At 56.0% G+C, this 15,514-nt stretch overlaps 1 pseudogene; it reads left to right on the forward strand.

The window, feature by feature from the left end:
- Positions 1-428: 428 nt before the first annotated feature.
- Positions 429-2,295, forward strand: LOC123488285 (annotated as a pseudogene).
- Positions 2,296-15,514: the final 13,219 nt, after the last annotated feature.

Consider the following 15,514-nt stretch of genomic DNA (forward strand, 5'->3'; position numbering starts at 1 on the left):
GCACCATGAAGACCAGGGCTCTCCAAACAGGTCAGGAACAAAGTTGTGGGGAAGTACAGATCAGGGTTGGGTTATAAAAAATATCCGACAGAACATCCACGGAGCACCATTAAATCATTATAAAAAATTGAAAGAATATGGCACCACAACAAACCTGCCAGAGAGGGCAGCCTACCAAAAGTCACGCACCAGGCGGAGGGCATTAATCAGAGAGGCAACAAAGAGACCAGATAACCCTGAAGGAGCTGCAAAGCTCCACAGTGAAGATTGGAGTGTCTGTCCACCAGGACCACTTTAAGCCGTACACTCCACAGAGCTGGGCTTTATGGAAGAGTGGCCAGAAAAAGCCATTGCTTAAAGATAAAAATAAGAAAACACGTTTGGTGTTCGGCAAAGACGCGCGGGGAGACTCCCCAGACATATGGAAGATGGTACTCTGGTCAGGTGAGACTAAAGTTGGCTTTTTTGCCATCAAGGAAAATGCTATGTCTGGTACGCAAACCCAACAACTCTCATCACCCCGAGAGAACACCATCCCCACAGTGAAGCATGGTGGTGGCAGCATCATGCTGTGGGGATAAGTTTTTCATCGGCAGGGACTGGGAAACTGGTCAGAGTGAAGGAATGATGGATGAAACTAAATACACAGAAATTATTTAGGAAACCTGTTTCAGTCTTCCAGAGATTTGAGACTGGGACGGAGGTTCACCTTCCAGCAGGACAATGACCCTAAGCATACTGCTAAAAAGCAACACTCAAGTGGTTTAAGGAAGATATTTAAATGTCTTGGAGTGGCCTTGTCAAAGCCCAGACTTCAATCAATTGAGAATCTGTGGTATGACTTAAAGATTGCTGTACACCAGCGGAACCCGTTCAACTTGAAGGAGCTGGAACAGTTTTGCCTTGAAGAATGAGCAAAAATCTCAGTGGCTAGATGTGCCAAGCTTATAGAGACATACCCCAAGAGACTTGCAGCTGTAATTGCTGCAAAAGGTGGCTCTGCAAAGTATTGACTTTGGGGGGTGAATAGTTATGCACGCTCAAGTTTTCTGTTTTTTTGTCTTATTTCTTGTTTGTTTCACAAGAAAAAATATTTTGCATCTTCGAAGTGTTAGGCATTGTTAAATCAAATTATACAAACTCCCAAAAATCCCATTTTAATTCCAGGTTGTAAGGGCAACAAAAATAGGAAAAAGTGCGAAATTGGGTGTAGATATCTGCTGATGATGTTGTTTTGTTGTTGATGTTGATAAAGTTGTTGTTGACAGAACGTGTGTTGTTGTTGACAAACGTGTGTTGTTGACAGGAAATGTATTGTGTTGACATGCGTAGTGTTGACATTGACAGGCCATGTGTTGATGTTTACAGAATGTGTGTTGATGTTGTTGTTGATGTTGATAATGTTGTTGTTGACAGGACATGTGTTTTTGTTGACAGGACGTGTGCCCATGAGGTCGTTGCTGTTGGTGCTCCTGCTGATCGGCATCCAGGCTGTACTGAATATGGAAGGGGCCCTGGGCCCGGTGGCAGCCAACTACAGTGCAGAACACCACACAGCGGCCAATGGCAGAGCAGAAACAGAAGCGACGCCCGCCTCTCAGTGTCAGCTCAGCAGGAGCAGCCGCAGCAGGCAAGGGAGACTCAGCAGAGCCCAGCCGGACCAGACATGCCCACAGGCCAGCCCTCTCTACCCCAGGACCGGAGTTCTTCCCTGGGACTCTCTGAGACAGGCTCCTCCTCTCACCCCTCCATCCCGGAGTGGACCCCAAACGGTTCAGGCGGGGGTGCACGCTCCTCACCAGCGCGTCGTCTTCGCAACGCCCCCTCTCTCACCACACCCTGGGTGGGAGACGAGATGAAGAGGGGAGGTTGGAGGGGTGAGGGTGAGAGGCGAGGGCGGGGGCAGCCTGTGCACAGGGGAGAGATACTCAGTGTGCGACAGCATCACCGTGTGGTTGGGCAACTCTGACCAAGGCCACGGACATGCGAGGCGAACTCGAGGTGGAGGTTCTACCAGAGGTGAAGATAGACAACGTCCCGGGAAAACAGTTCTTCTAGAGACCACCTGCCGCGGACCACAGCCCCGTGGGGAGCTGGGGCTGGGGGAGGGGGCTGGGGAGGGCCAAGTCAGGGTGCCGCCGGCATCGACAGCCGTCACTGGAATTCCTACTGCACCAACACACACACACCTACGTGCGCGCGCTCACCAAGTTCAAGGAGAAGACAGCATGGAGGCTGATACGCATCAACGCAGCGTGTGTGTGTGTCCTCAGCCATAAGTCCTGGAGGCACTGACCTCTCACCCCTAGGACTATGGACCATGAACCCTGACCCATATATATACACACACACACACACACGGAATACACACACGGAATACACACACACACACAAAGACAAAACAAACACTGATTGCACAGTCAGACATGTAAACATCCTTGAAACAGCCACTACAGATGTATTACAAATACAGTCCCCTGATACTCCACTCCCACACACAGACACACTCACCTGGACCCGACCAGCTCCCCTGATACTCCACTCCCACACACAGACACACTCACCTGGACCCGACCAGCTCCCCTGATACTCCACTCCCACACACAGACACACCCCAGACACACTCACCTGGACCCGACCAGCTCCCCTGATACTCCACTCCCACACACAGACACACCCAGACACACTCACCTGGACCCGACCAGCTCCCCTGATACTCCACTCCCACACCCAGCACACACTCACCTGGACCCGACCAGCTCCCCTGATACTCCACTCCCACACCCAGACACACCCAGACACACTCACCTGGACCCGGCCAGCTCCCCCTGATACTCCACTCCCACACCCAGACACACCCAGACACACTCACCTGGACCCGACCAGCTCCCCTGATACTCCACTCCCACACCCAGACACACTCACCTGCACCGACCAGCTCCTGATACTCCACTCCCACACACAGACACGCCCAGACACACTCACCTGGACCCGACCAGCTCCCCTGATACTCCACTCCCACACCCAGACACACTCACCTGGACCCGACCAGCTCCCCTGATACTCACTCCCACACACAGACACACCCAGACACACTCACCTGGACCCGACCAGCTCCCTGATACTCCACTCCCACACAGACACACTCACCTGCACCCGACCAGCTCCCCTGATACTCCACTCCCACACCCAGACACACTCACCTGGGACCCGACCAGCTCCCCTGATACTCCACTCCCACACCCAGCACACCCAGACACACTCACCTGGACCCGACCAGCTCCCCTGATACTCCACTCCCACACACAGACACACCCAGACACACTCACCTGCACCCGACCAGCTCCCTGATACTCCACTGCCACACCCAGACACACTCACCTGAACCGACCAGCTCCTGATACTCCACTCCACACAGACACACCCAGACACACTCACCTGGACCCGACCAGCTCCCTGGACCTCACTCCCACACACAGACACACCCAGACACACTCACCTGGACCCGACCAGCTCCCCTGATACCTCCACTCCCCACACGCAGACACACCCAGACACACTCACCTGCACCCGACCAGCTCCCCTGATACTCCCATCCCACACCCAGACACACCCAGACACCTCACCTGGACCGACCAGCTCCCTGATACTCCACTCCCACACACAGACACACCCAGACACACTCACCTACACCCGACCCAGCTCCCTGAGTACTCCTCCCACACACAGACACACCCAGACACACTCACCTGCACCCGACCAGCTCCCTGATACTCCACTCCCACACACAGACACACCCAGACACACTCACCTGCACCCGACCAAGCTCCCTGATACTCACCCCACACCCAGACACACTCACCTCACCCAACCAGCTCCCCTGATACCCTCCCACACCCAGACACACTCACCTGGACCCGACCAGCTCCCCTGATACTCCCACTCCCACACACAGACACACCCAGACACACTCACCTGCACCCGACCAGCTCCCCTGATACTCCACTCCCACACACAGACACACCCAGACACACTCACCTGGACCCGACCAGCTCCCCTGATACTCCACTCCCACACACAGACACACCCAGACACACTCACCTGGACCCGACCAGCTCCCTGATACTCACTCCACACACAGACACACCCAGACACACTCACCTGCACCCGACCAGCTCCCCTGATACTCCACTCCCACACCCAGACACACTCACCTGGACCCGACCAGCTCCCCTGATACTCCACTCCCACACCCAGACACACCAGACACACTCACCTGGACCCGACCAGCTCCCCTGATACTCCACTCCCGCACACAGACACACCCAGACACACTCACCTGCACCCGACCAGCTCCCCTGATACTCCACTCCCACACCCAGACACACCCAGACACACTCACCTGGACTCGACCAGCTCCCCTGATACTCACTCCCACACACAGACACACCCAGACACACTCACCTGGACCCACCAGCTCCCTGATACTCCACTCCACACCCAGACACACTCACCTGGACCCACCAGCTCCCTGATACTCCACTCCCACACCCAGACACACCCAGACACACTCACCTGCACCCGACCCAGCTCCCCTGATACTCCACTCCACACAGACACACTCACCTGGACCCACCAGCTCCCCTGATACTCCACTCCCACACCCAGACACACCCAGACACACTCACCTGCACCCGACCAGCTCCCTGATACTCACTCCCACACCCAGACACACTCACCTGCACCCGACCAGCTCCCCTGATACTCCACTCCCACATCCAGACACACTCACCTGCACCCGACCAGCTCCCTGATACTCCACTCCCACACCCAGACACACCAGACACACTCACCTGCACCACCAGCTCCCCTGATACTCCACTCCCACACCCAGACACACCCCAGACACACTCACCTGGACCCGACCAGCTCCCCTGATACTCCACTCCCACACACAGACACACCCAGACACACTCACCTGGACCCGACCAGCTCCCCTGATACTCCACTCCCACACCCCAGACACACCTACTCCTGGACCACCAGCTCCCCTGATACTCACTCCCACACACAGACCACACCCAGACACACTCACCTGCACCCGACCAGCTCCCCTGATACTCCACTCCCACACCCGACACACTCACCTGGACCCGACCAGCTCCCCTGATACTCCACTCCACACACAGACACACCCGACACACTCACCTGGACCCGACCAGCTCCCCTGATACTCCACTCCCCACACACAGACACACCCAGACAACTCACCTGGACCCGACCAGCTCCCTGATACTCCACTCCCACACACAGACACACCCAGACACACTCACCTGGACCCGACCAGCTCCCTGATCTCCACTCCCACACCCAGACACACTCACCTGCACCCGACCAGCTCCCCTGATACTCACTCCCACACCCAGACACACCCAGACACACTCACCTGACCCGACCAGCTCCCCTGATACTCCACTCCCACACACAGACACACTCACCTGGACCCGACCAGCTCCCTGATACTCCTCCCACACCCCAGACACACCCAGACACACTCACCTGGACCCGACCAGCTCCCCTGATACTCCACTCCACACCCAGACACACTCACCTGCACCCGACCAGCTCCCCTGATACTCACTCCCACACACGACACACCCAGACACACTACCTGCACCGACCAGCTCCCCCTGATACTCCACTCCCACACACAGACACACCCAGACACACTCACCTGGACCACCAGCTCCTGATACTCAACTCCACACCCAGACACACTCACCTACACCCGACCAGCTCCCCTGATACTCCACTCCCACACACAGACACACACCCAGACACACTCACCTGGAACCCGACCGGCTCCCCTGATACTCCTCCCACACACAGACACACCAGACACACTCACCTGCACCGACCAGCTCCCCTGATCTCCACTCCCACACACCCCAGACACACTCACCTGCACCCGACCAGCTCCCTGATACTCCACTCCCACACCCAGACACACTCACCTGGACCCCGACCAGCTCCCCTGATACTCCTCCCACACCCAGACACACTCACCTGCACCGACCAGTCCCTGATACTCACTCCCACACAGACACACCAGACACACTCACCTGCACCCGACCAGCTCCCTGATACTCCACTCCCACACAAGACACACCCAGCACACACTCACCTGGACCGACCAGCTCCTGATACTCACTCCCCACACCCAGACACACTCACCTGCACCACCAGTCCCCTGATACTCCACTCCCACACAGACACACCCAGACACACTCACCTGCACCCACCAGCTCCCCTGATACTCCCTCCCCACACAGACACACACAGACACACTCACCTGGACCCGACCAGCTCACCTGATACTCCACTCCCACACCCAGACACACTCACCTGGACCACCAGCTCCCCTGATACTCCACTCCCACACACAGACACACCCAGACACACTCACCTGCACCACCAGCTCCCTGATACTCCTACCCCACACACAGACACACTCACCTGGACCCGACCAGCTCCCCTGATACTCCACTCCCACACACAGAGCACCCAGTACACACTCACCTGGACCCGACCAGCTCCCTGATACTCCACTCCCACACACAGACACACCCCAGACACACTCACCTGGACCCACCAGCTCCCCTGATACTCCACTCCCACACCCAGACACACTCACCTGGACCCGACCAGCTCCCTGATACTCCACTCCCACACCCAGACACACCCAGACACACTCACCTGCACCCGACCAGCTCCCCTGATACTCCACTCCACACCCAGACACACTCACCTGGACCCGACCAGCTCCCCTGATACTCCACTCCCACAGCCAGACACACCCGCACACTCACCTGCACCCGACCAGCTCCCTGATACTCCCTGCCACCCAGACACACCCAGACACACTCACCTGGACCCGACCAGCTCCCCTGATACTCCTCCCACACCCAGCACACACTCACCTGGACTCCGACCAGCTCCCCTGATACTCCACTCCCGCACACAGACACACTCACCTGGACCCGACCAGCTCCCCTGATACTCCACTCCCACACAGACACCCAGACACACTCACCCTGGACCCGACCAGCTCCCCTCATTACTCCTCCCCGCACAGACACACTCACCTGGACCTGACCAGCTCCCTGATACTCCACCCACACACAGACACACCCCAGACACACTCACCTGGACCCGACCAGCTCCCTGATACTCACTCCCACACACACACACACCCAGAACACACTCACCTGGACCCGACCAGCTCCCCTGATACTCCACTCCCACACCCCAGACACACTCACCTGGACCCGACCAGCTCCCCCTGATACTCCACTCCACACCCAGGCACACCCAGACACACTACCTGGACCCGACCAGCTCCCCTGATACTCCACTCCCACACACACACACACCCCAGACACACTCACCTGGACTCCGACCAGCTCCCTGATACTCCACTCCCACACCCAGACACACCCAGACACACTCTACCTGCACCCGACCAGCTCCTGATACTCCCTCCCACACACTGCCGGCCCTGAATATTTCTGAACCGTCTCAGTGCTTCTCCTTCTAATAAGTCGCTTCCTTTAATTCCTCATTAAATAGCCAGCATCAGCTGCGCAAAGATAAAGTGGTCATTGAGACATGAATGAGGATGTGGACGACTTAGTTCGCTGAAGTCGCCATTACGTTTGTTTTGTTGCCTTGCAGTGTGTTTTTGTAGCCTTCAGCGCAAAGTTTACAGATTGGATCCACTCTGTGCGTCTGTGGACTTTCACTCTTCCGTTGGTTTTCGTGGCCTTTTCTCCGCTGGAGAGCTGTTGGCCAGATTGTCTGACTGACCGACTGACTACAACTTTTTGTGGTTTTTCATTTGTTTGGGGTGTGTATACCGTGAGTTGTGTAGTTGTGAGGACGTATTATTCTTTGGGTAGTCTTTGATACGCTTTATGTTGTGTTACAAAATAAGTGTTATTTTGAGTGTATGAATATACTGGGGTTATCACGGACAAAGCGTTGGGACTAAGGCCACTTGAGTCACTGAACTTATTTACCGGGCTGGACTCTTTTTATGCCCGAGGTACAGGACATTTCTAAATGAACATAAGTGCAGTGATTGTTATATTCTGTTGTGTGTGGGTGTGTGATCATTTATGTTGTTAATAGCAACCACGCAAAGAATACACTTGTTTGAAGTTCTTTCCAAGGTTTTAGTAGAGTGTTTATGAAAAGTATATTTCCATCTTGACTTTTACATAAGTCCTTTGTATTGGTGTGACAGACGGACCAGATGGGACTCATTCCCTCCCAAACTAAAAGGAGAAACCCATGCTTTCTCTGGTGAGGCACAACCTACCTGGCACCCCCTATAAATAACCTCAAGTCAAAAACTTACATAAAAATGGCACCCCAGATGGGACTTCAACATTGAGAACTAACCAAAGCAAATCTTTTGAGTGGAATTAAAATAATGGATTCACTACAAGAAAATGTTCATCCATATCCTACCTGTCAATAGGAATACACAGGCCATTCTGACTACCGAGCCAACAATACAAATCATAATGTGAATGGAAATAATGGAGTTGATTTGGGCCAGAGCCCTGGGAATCTAAATGCTCGGTCATTTGGGCAGGTTCAAACCTACAAACGTTTGCAAGCATTACTGTACTGGCCACATCTGAGCATGGATGTAAGTCACATATCCAAAACTGTCAGGTTTGTCAAATGTACAAACCAGAAGGTGGAAAACCTGCTGGCAAGTTGCAGCAAACTGTAGTTACCCGACCTTGGGAAATGTTGGAGGGTGGATTTGATGGGTCCATTTTCTGAAGCTCCAATCAGAATGTGTACATGCTTGTTTTGTTGATTACTATTCCAAGTGGGTTGGGCTCTTTGCCCCTGCGTCCAGGCCACAGCGAGGGCCGTCTCTAACATCCCCTTCACGAAAAATCTGACTACGCTGGGGAGTGCCTGATTACATCCTGTCTGATCGGGGTTCCCAATTTGTCTCTGATCTCTTCGGGACCTGCCAAAGATGGATACCTGAGGCAGAAGTTTTGACCACAGCTATCACCCCACAGACCAACCTCGCTGAGAGGGAGTCGAACCTTGGGAAGACAATGGTTGCTTCCTATGTAGGGACCCAGCACAAACACTGGGACAAGCACCTTCCACGAGTTTCGGTTTGCCTGAATTCTGCTGTGCAAGAGGTCCACTGGAGTCACACCTGCAGAGCTGAGACCTCAGTCGTCTCCTCCGGGGACCCTTGGATATGGTGCTACAGCCCCAGCCAGCTTACTCCAGGCGCTGCTTGCTGTATTGCCAGGTATCCATCTCCCACGGCCGTAGGGCTCTTGTCTCGGGAGCTGCATCCAGGCTCGACTCAAGCAGAAAGAAATTATGATAAGAACAGGCCGAGACATTGCAGTTCCGGCTTCGTGATCGGGTGTGGCTTCGCTCTCATCCGGCTCAAAGCTGAACAATTCTTCTCGTGCCAAGCTGCGCTCCTAAATGGCAAAGGACCATATAGGATTGTGGAGCAGATGGGCCCCTGCTGAACTACCGAGTGGTGAAAGAGGACTCAGGTGAAGATATGCGCGTTGTCCATGTCTCACGCCTTCAAGGCCTGTTACCACCCTCGGCTGAGGTGGAGGATTGGGCGCGCAAGGTAATGAATATTTTTGTGAGGAAAGTGATAGGACCTTTCTCGGTTTCCCGACCAAATCTGCCTTCCCGACAATGTCGGCTTTTTCCAGGGAGGGGTGTGCGCGGCCCTGAATGCTTCTGAACCGTCTCAGTGCTTCCCTCCCTTCTAATAGAGGCGCTTCCCTTTAATTCCTCATTAAATCGCCAGCATCAGCTGCGCAAAGATAAAGTGGTGATTGAGACATGAATGAGGTATGTGGACGACCTTCCAGTTGATGAAGCTTCGCCTATTGCGTTTGTTTTTGTTGCCTTACGTGTTTTGTGCCTTAGCGAGTTTGCAGGTTGGATCCACTCTGTGCGTCTTGGACTACACTCTCCGTTGGTTTTCGTGGCCTTTTCTCCGCTGGAGAGCTGTCTGGCCGGATTGTCTACTGACTGACGACTACAGCTTGTTGTAGCGGTATTTCATTTGTTTGGGGTGATTGTATACTGTGATGTATGTGAGTTGTGAGGGCGTATTATTCTTTTGGGTAGTCTTTGTCGCATAGTTGTGTTACAAAATAAGTGTTATTTTGGTATGAATATACTGGGAGGTATGCTTGCGGACAAGCGTTGCGGGACTAAGGCCACTTGAGTCACTGAACTTATTTACCGGGCTGGACTCTTTTTATGCCCGAGGTACAGACATTTCTAAATGAACATAAGTGCAGTGATTTTGTTATATTGTTGTGTGTGGGTGTGGGTGATCATTTATGTTGTTAATACAACCACGTAAAAGAATACACTTGTTTGAAGTTCTTTCCAAGGTTTTAAAGGGGTTTATGAAAAGTATATTTCCATCTTGACTTTTACATAAGTCCTTTGTATTGAGTGTGACTTGACGGACCAGATGGGACTCATTCCCCTCCCAAACTAAAAGGAGAAACCCATGCTTTCTCTGGTGGGCACAACCTACCTGGCACCCCTATAAATAACCTCAAGTCAAAACCGTTACAACACAGACACACCCAGACACACTCACCTGGACCCGACCAGCTCCCCTGATACTCCACTCCCACACCCAGACACACTCACCTGGACCCGACCAGCTCCCCTGATACTCCACTCCCACACACAGACACACCCAGACACACTCACCTGCACCCGACACTCCCCTGATACTCCACTCCCACACACAGACACCTCACCTGCACCCGACCAGCTCCCCTGATACTCCACTCCCACACACAGACACACCCAGACACTCACCTGGACCCGACCAGCTCCCTGATACTCAACTCCCACACACAGACACACCCAGACACACTCACCTGCACCCGACCAGCTCCCCTGATACTCCACTCCCACACACAGACACACTCACCTGCACCCGACCAGCTCCCCTGATACTCCACTCCCACACACAGACACACCCAGACACACTCACCTGGACCCGACCAGCTCCCTGATACTCACTCCCACACCCAGACACACTCACCTGGACCCGACCAGCTCCCCTGATACTCCACCCCACAGACACACCCAGACACACTCACCTGCACCCCACCAGCTCCCCGATACTCACTCCCACACCCAGACACACTCACCTGGACCCACCAGCTCCTCCTGATACTCCACTCCCACACCCAGACACACCAGACACACTACCCCGAACCAGCTCCCCTGATACTCCACTCCCCACAGACACACCCAGACACACCCACCTGCACCCGACCAGCTCCCCTGATACTCCACTCCCACACACAGACACACCCCAGACACACTCACCTGGACCGACCAGCTCCTGATACTCCACTCCCACACCCCAGACACACTCACCTGCACCCGACCAGCTCCCCTGATACTCCTCCCACACACAGACACACCCAGACACTCACCTGGACCCGACCAGCTCCCCTGATACCCACTCCCACACACAGACACACCCAGACACACTCACCTGGACCCGACCAGCTCCCCCTGATACTCACTCCCACACCCAGACACACTCACCTGGACCCGACCAGCTCCCTGATACTCACTCCCACACACAGACACACCCAGACACACTCACCTGCACCCACCAGCTCCCCTGATACTCCACTCCCACACGAGACACACCCAGACACACTCACCTGGACCCGACCAGCTCCCCTGATACTCCACTCCCACACCCAGACACACTCACCTGCACCCGACCAGCTCCCTGATACTCCACTCCCACACACAGACACACTCACCTGGACCCGACCAGCTCCCCTGATACTCACTCCCACACACAGACACACTCACCTGCACCCGACCAGCTCCCCTGATACTCCACTCCCACACCCAGACACACCCAGACACACTCACCTGGACCCGACCAGCTCCCTGATACTCCACTCCCACACACAGACACACCCAGACACACTCACCTGGACCCGACCAGCTCCCCTGATACTCCACTCCCACACACAGACACACCCCAGACACACTCACCTGGACCCGACCAGCTCCCCTGATACTCCACTCCCACACACAGACACACCCCAGACACACTCACCTGGACCCGACCAGCTCTCCCCTGATACTCCACTCCCACACACAGACACACCCAGACACACTCACCTGGACCCGACCAGCTCCCCTGATACTCCACTCCACACACAGACACACTCACCTGCACCCGACCAGCTCCCTGATACTCCACTCCCACACACAGACACACCCAGACACACTCACCTGGACCCGACCAGCTCCTGATACTCACTCCCACACACAGACACACTCACCTGCACCCGACCAGCTCCCCTGATACTCCACTCCCACACACAGACACACCCTGACACACTCACCTGGACCCGACCAGCTCCCTGATACTCCACTCCCACACACAGACACACTCACCTGGACCCGACCAGCTCCCCTGATACTCCACTCCCACACCCAGACACACTCACCTGGACCCGACCAGCTCCCCTGATACTCACTCCCACACCCAGACACACCCAGACACACTCACCTGGACCCGACCAGCTCCCTGATACTCCACTCCCACACACAGACACACTCACCTGGACCCGACCAGCTCCCCTGATCTCCACTCCCACACCCAGACACACCCAGACACACTCACCTGGACCCGGACCAGCTCCCCTGATACTCCACTCCCACACCCAGACACACCCAGACACACTCACCTGGACCCGACCAGCTCCCCTGATACTCCACTCCCACACCCAGACACACTCACCTGGACCCGACCAGCTCCCCCTGATACTCCACTCCCACACACAGACACACCCCAGACACACTCACCTGGACCCGACCAGCTCCCCTGATACTCCACTCCCACACACAGACACACCCAGACACACTCACCTGGACCCGACCAGCTCCCCTGATACTCCACTCCCACACACAGACACACCCAGACACACTCCACCTGGACCCGACCAGCTCCCCTGATACCTCCACTCCACACCCAGACACACTCACCTGGACCCGACCAGCTCCCCTGATACTCCACTCCCACACACAGACACACCCAGACACACTCACCTGCACCCGACCAGCTCCCCTGATACTCCACTCCCACACACAGACACACCCAGACACACTCACCTGGACCCGACCAGCTCCTGATACTCCACTCCCACACACAGACACACTCACCTGGACCCGACCAGCTCCCCTGATACTCCACTCCCACACACAGACACACCCAGACACACTCACCTGGACCCGACCAGCTCCCCTGATACTCCACTCCCACACACAGACACACCCAGACACACTCACCTGGACCCGACCAAGCTCCCCTGATACTCCACTCCCACACACAGACACACCCAGACACACTCACCTGGACCCGACCAGCTCCCCTGATACTCCACTCCCACACCCAGACACACCCAGACACACTCACCTGCACCCGACCAGCTCCCCCTGATACTCCACTCCCACACACAGACACACCCAGACACACTCACCTGCACCCGACCAGCTCCCCTGATACTCCACTCCCACACCCAGACACACTCCACCTGCACCCGACCAGCTCCCCTGATACTCCACTCCCACACACAGACACACCCAGACACACTCACCTGGACCCGACCAGCTCCCCTGATACTCCACTCCCACACACAGACACACCCAGACACACTCACCTGCACCCGACCAGCTCCCCTGATACTCCACTCCCACACCCAGACACACCCAGACACACTCACCTGCACCCGACCAGCTCCCCTGATACTCACTCCCACACACAGACACACCCAGACACACTCACCTGGACCCGACCAGCTCCCCTGATACTCCACTCCCACACACAGACACACCCAGACACACTCACCTGGACCCGACCAGCTCCCCTGATACTCCACTCCCACACCCAGACACACCCAGACACACTCACCTGGACCCGACCAGCTCCCCTGATACTCCACTCCCACACACAGACACACCCAGACACACTCACCTGCACCCGACCAAGCTCCCCTGATACTCCACTCCCACACCCAGACACACCCAGACACACTCACCTGGACCCGACCAGCTCCCCTGATACTCCACTCCCACACACAGACACACCCAGACACACTCACCTGGACCCGACCAGCTCCCCTGATACTCCACTCCCACACCCAGACACACTCACCTGGACCCGACCAGCTCCCCTGATACTCCACTCCCACACACAGACACACTCACCTGGACCCGACCAGCTCCTGATACTCCACTCCCACACCCAGACACACTCACCTGGACCCGACCAGCTCCCCTGATACTCCACTCCCACACACAGACACACCCAGACACACTCACCTGGACCCGACCAGCTCCCCTGATACTCCACTCCCACACACAGACACACCCAGACACACTCACCTGGACCCGACCAGCTCCCTGATACTCCACTCCCACACCCAGACACACCCAGACACACTCACCTGGACCCACCAGCTCCCCTGATACTCCACTCCCACCCACAGCCACACCCAGACACACTCACCTGGACCCGACCAGCTCCCCTGATACTCCACTCCCACACACAGACACACCCAGACACACTCACCTGGACCCGACCAGCTCCCCTGATACTCCACTCCCACACACAGACACACCCCAGACACACTCACCTGCACCCGACCAGCTCCCCTGATACTCCACTCCCACACACAGACACACCCCAGACACACTCACCTGGACCCGACCAGCTCCCCTGATACTCCACTCCCACACCCAGACACACTCACCTGGACCCGACCAGCTCCCCTGATACTCCACTCCCACACCCAGACACACCCAGACACACTCACCTGCACCCGACCAGCTCCCCTGATACTCCACTCCCACACACAGACACACCCAGACACACTCACCTGCACCCGACCAGCTCCCCTGATACTCCACTCCCACACACAGACACACCCAGACACACTCACCTGGACCCGACCAGCTCCCCTGATACTCCACTCCCACACACAGACACACTCACCTGGACCCGACCAGCTCCCCTGATACTCCACTCCCACACACAGACACACCCAGACACACTCACCTGGACCCGACCAGCTCCCCTGATACTCCTCCCACACACAGACACACCCAGACACACTCACCTGGACCCGACCAGCTCCCCTGATACTCCACTCCCACACACAGACACACCCAGACACACTCACCTGGACCCGACCAGCTCCCCTGATACTCCACTCCCACACACAGACACACCCAGACACACTCACCTGCACCCGACCAGCTCCCTGATACTCCACTCCCACACACAGACACACTCACCTGGACCCGACCAGCTCCTGATACTCCACTCCCACACACAGACACACCCAGACACACTACCTGGACCCGACCA

Source organism: Coregonus clupeaformis, unplaced genomic scaffold (assembly GCF_020615455.1).
Source record: "Coregonus clupeaformis isolate EN_2021a unplaced genomic scaffold, ASM2061545v1 scaf2129, whole genome shotgun sequence".
Lineage (NCBI taxonomy): Eukaryota > Metazoa > Chordata > Actinopteri > Salmoniformes > Salmonidae > Coregonus > Coregonus clupeaformis.